Consider the following 7,686-nt stretch of genomic DNA (forward strand, 5'->3'; position numbering starts at 1 on the left):
TAGACCTGCTGTTGCTGCAAATAATTTTGAACTGAAACCTAACACAATTCAAATGATACAACAGTTTGTTCAGTTTGATGGTTTGCAGGACGAGGATCCAAACACCCATTTAGCAAATTTTCTAGAATTTTACTACACTTTTAAGATTAATGGTGTTTCTAAAAATGTCATTCGCTTTCGGCTGTTTCCCTTTTCATTGAGGAATAAGGCTAAACAATGGTTGAACTCGTTACCACAAGGGTTAATCACCACTTGGGAACAAATGACTGAAAAATTTTTACTTAAATATTTTCCACTGGCTAAAACGGCTAAATTGAGGAATGATATCTCTTCTTTTGTGCAGATGGATCTAGAAACTCTTTATGATGCATGGGAGAGATTCAAGAACTTATTGAGAAGGTGCCCTCACCATGGGTTACCTCTATGGCTGCAGGTTCAGACTTTTTACAACTGTGTGAACCCCTCAATAAGGCAACTAATCGATGCAGCCGCCGGTGGAACTTTAAACAATAAATCACCTAAAAAGGCTTACAAATTTATTGAAGAGATGTCACTGAATAACTATCAGTGGCAAGTTATGAGAACAAAGTCAAAAAAAGCAGCTGGTGTTTTCAACCTCGATGCGGTCACTATGCTATCTAACCAGGTAGAAATTTTAAATAAAAAGATTGATGGTTTGTATGGTTTTACGCAGGTACATCCAGTGATGAGGTGTGATTCAAATGGAGGAGGAGTGCACAACATAGACTATCCATTCTTCAACCCTAGCACCGAGTAGGAACAAGTCCACTATATGGGTAATAATTCTAAATCTCAAAATAATCCGTATAGTAGCACATATAATGCATGTTGGAGGAACCATCCCAATTTCTCGTGGGGTGGTCAAGGAAATCAAAGACCACAACATCCTCTAGGTTTTCAACAACCACCTTACCAATAAGAGAAGAAATGGAACCTTGAAGAGATGCTCACAAAATTCATCTCAGTGTCAGAAACTTGTTTTCAGAATACCGAAACATCACTTAAGAATTAGCAAGCGTCAATTCAAGGGCTCGAAACTCAAATAGGGCAGCTTTTTAAGCTGCTTTCTAAAAGACCACAAGGTAGCATGCCCAGTAACACAGAAACTAACCTAAGGGAGCAACTCCATGCCATCACTGTGTGCGACGAAGAAGGGTTAGTTGAATCTAAATTTAAAACGAGGCACGAGGCTGTGGTAAGTAATGGTAAGGATGGGATGAATCATGGTACACAAGAGCTGGTAAGTAAAGAGTATAACCTCGTGTGCCATACCCTAAGGCGACAAGAAAAGACCACACGGACGAACAATTCGGTAAATTCCTTAAATTATTAAAAAAATTACATATTAACTTACTGTTTATTGAAGTTCTTTCGCAGATGCCAAACGTAGTGAAATTTTTAAAGGAGCTCTTGGCTAATAAAAGAAAGTTAGATGATGCTTGCATGTGGAATTAAACGATAAGCTACCCAACAAGTTGAAAGATCCAGGGAGTTTCACGATTCCTTGCTTAATTGGTAGTTTAAATTTTAATAATGCGTTGGCTGATCTAAGGGCGAGCATTAATGTTATGCCCTATAAAATGTTTAAACAACTAGGTCTTAGGAAACCAAAACAAACTAGGATAAGCATTCAACTGGCAGATAAAACAATTAGGTTTCCTAAGGGTATCATTGAAGATGTGCTAGTCAAAATTGATAAATTTATATTCTCAATTGATTTTGTTGTTCTAGACATGGAAGAGGATAGTGACGTGCCTTTGATTTTAGGACGACCCTTTTTAGCAACTACTAGGACTATCATTGATGTTGGCATAGGAGAACTAATACTTCTTGTAGGAGATGACATGATTACTCTCTAAGCTTGTGATTCGACTAAATTATCTAGTAAGCAAGATGGCTATACAAGTTCTGTTGATATGAATAACATTATGGCTCAAACTTCTTTTTAGAAAACGCTTAGGAAGAACATGATGGAGCCACATTCTAATCCATGTGACAAAAATAGAGCGACTCACGAAGAACGAAGGCTTCAGATCGATAAACTAGACGAATGGCAAACAAATGTTAAGGAGAAACCAAAAGTACACGATGAATCAAAGTGACGCCATGATGAGCGTAGGGATGAAACAAAGCAATTTAAGGTCGGGGATAAAGTATTGTTAGATGAAAAGGACCCCCGAATTACTACTTCAAAGTTTAATACAAACGGAGCGATTCTTTTCACGATACTGAATGTTTTCCCATACGGTACAGTCGAGGTAAATCATTCTCAATTCGGCACGTTTAAGATAAATATTACTTGACTTAAACTTTATGTGGATAATAGAATTGATAGTGAAAAAGAGGAGTCTCGACTCCATGATCCGCCGTGACCATGCGAATGAGAGGTAAGTCAAGCTTAGACCCTAAATAAGCGCTTTTCGGGAGGCAACCCGAGCACTAACACCACTAACTAGTTTATTTTAGCTATTTTTCATATTTTAATGCAGGAACAGTGTCCACACGGCTTGGACACACAGGCGTGTCCTTGGTCGTGTGGAAACAGAGCTAAAAATCCCCAAGTATTGAGTCACACGGCCTACGATAGAGCCACACGGGCGTGCGAAACAGCCGTATGGACCACACGGCCTGGACACACGGGCTTGTCCTAGGCGCCCGTGTGTCCAGGCCTTGTGAAACCTGGAGCTTATTTTTTCAAATTGTAAAGAAGTCAGAGAGTTACACAAATAAGGCACACGGTCCTATGTTCGGACACACGGGCTTGTGAGATACCACACAGGTATGGGAGAAGCGAACAAAGTAGTACATGGCCGTGCAATACAGTCGTGCGGACCACGCGGCCTGGACAAATGGGCGTGTCCTGGGCCGTCTGATGAATGGTCATTAAACTCTCGCGACGCACATGGAAAATATTCGAGCCACACGGGCGTGTTCCTTTTAAACCCCCAACTCTAACATTCAAGCCACAGCACACTGGCAATATCCGAGCCACACACACACGGGCAATATTCGAGCCAACATGGGCCTCATAAATCCCCCAACCCTAAAATTTTTTTAACTTTTTCTTCTCAAATTCCCCCCCAAACTAGCCGCCACCGCTTCTACCTATTCAGGCCACTTGTCCCCATCGTTCCACCATCACCCCACTCCTCCTTCCCCCACCCCTTCTTTCCCTTTCTTTTCCTCTTCTTCTTCTACCCCAACCCCCCACTCCCTCCCTTTCTACCTTTGCGCCACACCAGCCACCAAACAGCCCACGCCGTGCCCCTCCCCCGCTCACCACCGTCGGCCTGAATCAACTCCGACCTTGCCCCTCTGACGACCACAAACCACCATTGGTTACCCTTTTTTATTCTACCACTTACATTTATTTATGTTATTGTTATTATTTTTATTATTATTATGATTATTATTAGTATTTTCCTTCATTTTCTTTTAGGTTTAGTTATGATTATTAATAAGTTTATCGACCACTGAGATTGTGAATTTTTCTGGGTATTGAACATTAATTCTATTTACATTGATGATATTCTGATTATTCTTGGTTATTATATTCGATTCATCTTTCTTTTTATTTTTTTCTTATTATCCTTCTAACTATTTTAGTCTAGTTACTTCACTATTAGGTACATTTGGCTAGTCTTTAGTAGTTTAGTAGGCTACTCTTTTTTTATATTTTTACTAATTCATTTCGTATGTTGTCAGTTTTTGCATATTAGGTACTAGTGCATATAGGAATAAATTATTACATCTTAGCCATTTTCTTCACACTAGAGTCGTTCAAATGCATATATTCGTCTTCTTCACATGTTCTTCATAAGACTCCTCAATGTGTGTTGATTGGTGATATTATTATTCCTGCTTTTTACTGATGTTTGAATATTTTACTTTTGCAGGTACACCATGACAAACACACGAGGCAAGAAGACTACTGTCCCCGCTTCGAAAAAGAGGAAGGGTCCTTGCGCAACCTCCTCGAGCACCTCGATCGAAGCTCGTCGCCCTCTACTTCGATTCTCGTTAGGCCCACAGGATGACTTGTTTCAGCTTTTACTCGTGCGACCGCTAGGAGTGGGCCGCTGCATAGATTGGACCGCATTGGAATAGGTCGGACTAGCTGATGAGGTCTGTGCTTTCATTACCACTGCCCCGTGGGATCGATTCTTTGTGATTATCAAGCCTACCTATTTAGAGTTTACCTTGGAGTTTTGCACTACTTTCCATCTAGAGCATGTCATGAATACCCATGACGAGGCTGGTACTATCACTTTCCGACTTGGTGGCTTAGTGTAACATATGAGCGTATCTGAGTTTGACACAACTTTGAGCATCTACACTGATGAGTTTATAGGTGCCGATAACTTTCTTCAACTCTACTGTCACATCCGTTACTCACCTTCGTACCGTTGGACTGATCTCACAGCTAGTCAGATCTGCTATGACGCGAGTCGCTGAAAGGTGACATCTCTTTCTCCGGCTCTACGATACATCCACGCCTTATTAGCTCACACATTGGCTAGCAGGAGAGAGAGCACAGGAGTTGTCAGCACTACTGACGCATACTATCTTTGGAGCATGGCAACAGGTCATGTATTTGATTTGGCATACTTCATAGCGCTTGCTTTTCGCCATCAGACGGACCACCATAGGAGGGGTCCCATCTGTCTTGGTCCTTACGTGACTCACCTCGCTCGACACTTCAGACTCTTTGACACTCCGAAGATGTCATCGACACTCACACTAGTAGGCCAGATGGCTCCTCAGGGAATTTCTAGTATGATCCACATGAGGATGATAAAGCGACACCGTGGATTTGACCCCCCACAATACAGACTCATTCACTTTGATGATCAAGATGAGCCAGAGGACATTACTGATGGTGTCCCTCCCCTTTTTTAAGAGCTACCTCCACCACCATCACAGAGTCACCGCTCCACTGCTGCTACTTTGACAGATATATTTGAACGGCTCACTCGCTTTGAGCAACAGTGTTTTGAGAGGTTCGACAGCATTGATACCACTCTTCGACAGATTTTCCACCACCTCCACATCTCTCCTTCGACACCGTCGACCCACGAGGCATCCAATGATGATGACTTTTGAGTTTATTTATTTTATTATTATTTTTATTATTTTTTTAATTTTATTTTTATTTTTCTTTTATTTATTTTTGAAGACTTATGTTTTATATTTTGAACTATGTTTATCTTTATAGTTATTATCGACTACCCCCTTAATTCTCTTCCACAGTTGTGTTTATTTTCTTATTAGTAACTCAAAATCATGCCTTTCATTGGCCTTATCTACAATTCTAGCTTTCACTATTCCAAGAATTTCATCCAAAAATTTAGGGCAGATTCACTTCTCTCCCTCTCTTCTGATATTATGCTTATTTTGTTATTATCTACCTTCGTACATTGAGGACAATGTACACCTTAAGTCTGGGAAGGTTATTTATATGTTTACTAGAAAATCCCTGAATTTTTATCTTATTCTCAAATAATTTTCTCATGTTATTATTAGAGTGAATTCTGATTGATTTATGATTTTTATTAATATATTTTAGATTTAATCATAGGAAATTATGCATTGATTGTTTAAACTTTAAAGGCATTAGAGAATCAAGCATGATATGTTGACTTTTGAGAATTAAAATTGCAAGTTGTTTCCCTGAATTGAGGTATCTTGAAGTTTTGAATTTACAGGATTGACATCAAATACCCATAATTTTCATGAGATTTTGAGCCTTTTAGAGCATATATCTTTCTTGCTCACTGATTTTTTTTATGAGTGTGTCAACATTGATTTTCTATTCTAGAACTTGTATCGATTATACATGTTGAGACCACACCTTTGATTTGATAGACTAAAATGATAAAGGCACTTAGGTTTTAACCCATTTACCCCATAAAAAGCCTACCCACATAATTGACCCCTAGTGAACCCCTTTGAGCTTTAACTATTGTTTCTTGATTTTCCCCTTAATATTAACCCACAACTTAACCCTTTTTGATTCATTAAGAATTTCTCCCTTTTCATTGACTCTTTTTTATCGAGATTTGATTTGATTAGTTACCTAACTATGTTCGTTCATTCCAGTTGCTGAACTATTTCTTATTATGTACTACCCATTATTGTACTTGTTCTTATTCTTAAAAAAAACGTATATTCATTCAATTACATATTGTTCTAAAGAGCTTGGATCAATTAAAGTCATTTTATTAAGAAAAAAAAAGCTCACTTCATTAGTTTTGGATAGTGTTAATTCTGGCACTTGTCTGTAATTCAATGATGAGCTTTATTTTTCTAAGTTTGGTAATTTGTTAAATTAATCTCGATTCTAACCCTCTTTTTCAGCCTTTATCCACACCTTTAACCCAAGCCCCATTACAACCCGGTTAAAGACCTTTTGGAATCTTTAGTAAGGATGTCAACTCTTGTCCATTTGGAATTAAAGGTGATTACTTAGATAAAGGGGGATGCCTATGATTTTATGATTAAAATGCTCAACTTGGATTGTTTGAAACTTTGATGTTCTTTTAGTTGAATTCTCAATATATGATTACTTGTGGTTTTCTTCGATACAGTATTGATGAAAATTATAAGTTAAGAATAATTTATTTTAATTGTGCGTTGAGTATTTTTGCTTGAGGACAAGCAAATGCTTAAGTGTGGAGATATTTGATAAACCATAATATATACATATTTTTACCCCATGTTTAACATATTTATGGATGATTTTTCCTTAGTTTCATTGAATTCGATGCTCCTAATCCTTTAAATTTATGTTTTATACTTAGGTGAGCATAGGAAAGCAAAAAGAGCAAGAAATGGGCCAAAAAAGAGACAAATTGGGCCTAATTTAGTGTTTCACACGGCCTAAGCACTTCCACACGGGTGATCCACACGCCCGTGTATGACACACGGGTAGGCTACATGCCCGTATGTCATGGCTGTGTCGACTAAAAACCAACTCAAAATTATACACGGCCTAAACATCAGCACACGGGTGTGCCACACGGCTGTGTCCCTGTCGAGCCCGAGTCTAATTCTACTCAGAAAAGGTTAATTTTAAGGGTTTTAAAGCATTCCAAAGTCTTTATAAACACCCTAGAAGAGGATTAAAGGGGACACGTAGAGTAGAAGGCAGAAAATACTCAAGGACAGCCATCGGAATCAGCTCAGAAGCAGGATCTACCTCAAGACTGAAGATCTCCATTCAATTTCCCTAGAAGTTCTTTGGGTTTATTTATATTTTGTTGTTTTCCCTATTTTGAGATGTTTTCCATTATTATGAACTAAACTCCCTAAATACCTAAGGGAGTTGAAACCTAAGACAGATCTTATTACTATTTAAATTATATGATAAATACTTGTTCGTATTCTTAATTTTGAGTTCTAATTCTTGCTTTAATATTCCAGGTTATTAATTCAGGTTTTTGATGTGCTTATTCATGGAGCAAAAGTCCATGTTTAAGAGTAGATCATTCATAATTAAACGGAATTGCATGCAATCCTAGAGATAGGACGACATAAATCTACCGGATTAGAGTCAAATCTAATAAGGGAATCCATAGATCGAGTTAATGCGACAATAGGGGTTTTAATTAGAAAGAGATTTCGATTAATCAACCTAGAGTCAGTTGTTTTTACTCTCAAGAGAGA

The 7,686-nt window shown here is 38.4% G+C and overlaps 1 non-coding gene across 1 annotated transcript; it reads right to left on the reverse strand.

Annotated features, from left to right (window-relative positions):
• Positions 1-310: 310 nt before the first annotated feature.
• Positions 311-417, reverse strand: LOC128284444 (small nucleolar RNA R71). Its single transcript, XR_008274870.1, has one exon. It is a non-coding gene; the product is annotated as a small nucleolar RNA R71 (small nucleolar RNA).
• Positions 418-7,686: the final 7,269 nt, after the last annotated feature.

This window comes from Gossypium arboreum, chromosome 11 (genome assembly GCF_025698485.1).
Source record: "Gossypium arboreum isolate Shixiya-1 chromosome 11, ASM2569848v2, whole genome shotgun sequence".
Taxonomy (NCBI): domain Eukaryota; kingdom Viridiplantae; phylum Streptophyta; class Magnoliopsida; order Malvales; family Malvaceae; genus Gossypium; species Gossypium arboreum.